Raw genomic sequence first — 1,696 nt, forward strand, 5'->3', positions numbered from 1 at the left:
TCGAAGGAATCAGTACAAAGGATGTGAGTCACCAGGGAGAGAGCGCGTCCTCCTGTCCCCGTGCCCACTGGAGCTCGTGGGTCGCTATGCTCCACCGTGTCTTGGAAGGCCTGGTACCAGGACTTACAGCAATTGGAGCGCTATGAGGTATCTTCCAAGACAAGACCCGGAAAAGCCCGAGAGACCCAGAAAGTCATCCAAACCAAAGCCGGGGGAGGGGGCAAGAGCACGCATCTAAATATGTGGGTGTGTGGATGATAAATGAGGAATGACTTCCCGGAGACGCAGGAAGGCATACCATACAGCTATTGGCGTCTCAAGGTCCTGCATGGAGTTACTTCGCCAGCCAGAGAAGAAAAGAGCAAAGAAACCAAGCACTTTGTCTCCCACCCGTGCAGGCATTGGCGGTCCGAACTTTCCTTCGGGGACCGTCTTGCCTCCCTAGGGAGTAGCCCTAGGCAGAGACCGTCAGCTGTCCTCTAAAGAGTTAACCTTAGTCCCTTACCCTGTCGGGCCATAGTGGTCTGATGTCTTTCCCTGGGGCCTTCCAGCACACTGAAGTGTAGACTCAGCCAGAGCTTTCAGTTGCCACCAGGTTCCAACACAGTCCACAGAGGGTCACCATTTAAGAAATGAGAAAGAAGCCGGGCTCGGTGGCTCAGCCTGTCATCCCGCGCGCCTTTGGGAGGCTGAGGTGAGTGGATTGCCTGAGCCCGCGGGTTCGAGACCCGCCTGGGCAGCGAGACCTCATCTCTACAATAAATCAAAAAATCAGCCGGGCGTGGTAGCGCATGCCTGTAATTCCGGCTACTCGGAAGGCTGAGGCGGAAGGATCGCCGGAGCCCAGCGGGTCGAGGCTGCGGTGGCCGGGAGCGGCCACTGCACTCCAGTCTGGGTGACAGAGTGAGACTCCGAATCAAAAAAAAAGAAAAAGAAAATGACCTCGATAACACCATGAGCGTTGATTTTGGAATTACAAATACATTTTAGTGGGTAGGTGAGTTCACAAATATGGAATCCGTGGATAGTGAGGATCTGTCACCTTTGTCATTGTGCTGTCCCCTGGGGCATGTCCAGTCTCTCTCAGTCGGCCCTTAGTGAAGGAAGGCTGGAGTGGCAGGATGGAGTTGTAGGGCAGATTCCTGTGTTTGCTCACCTCAGGCAAGAGGGAAGGGAGAGCTGTCCTCCCTCAGCCTCCTGTAGCTTCTTCCAGAAGGACTGCTGCTTCTGGACAGCATCCATCTCTCTTCTCAAGTCTCCAGGCAGGAGAGACCTCAGATTCTTACACATACAGTATGGCGCCAACCCAGCGGCAGCCTTGCGACAGAATTGAGCTTTGCTAAGAGGAGCTGAGGCCAATCCTTTGCCCAAAGGAATGATCCTCTTAAGGAGGCTTTTCAGGCCAAGGTGGGGCTTCCTGGCGCCCCCTTGCCTCAAATCCTGACCTTTTTACTCCTGGGATCTCTCAGCTGAACCTTTCCAAAGTGTTTTGCCCTGTGTGTGCCCTCATAAGCATTGGTCCACGGGTCATACAGATTATTACACTTTCTTCTCGCCCAGGCCCTTTGTCTTCCCTTTGAGGGGTCACTCTTGTTGAGAGGTACTGAGGTTTCTCTTTTGGCATCTGGTGGGCATCCCTCCCAGGTCTGACTCATAGGCTGTCCTGTGGAGCGAGGCGTGTGCTCTTTCCTTCTGT

Source organism: Carlito syrichta, unplaced genomic scaffold, assembly GCF_000164805.1.
Source record: "Carlito syrichta isolate Samal-C Ts95f unplaced genomic scaffold, Tarsius_syrichta-2.0.1 Scaffold315955, whole genome shotgun sequence".
Lineage (NCBI taxonomy): Eukaryota > Metazoa > Chordata > Mammalia > Primates > Tarsiidae > Carlito > Carlito syrichta.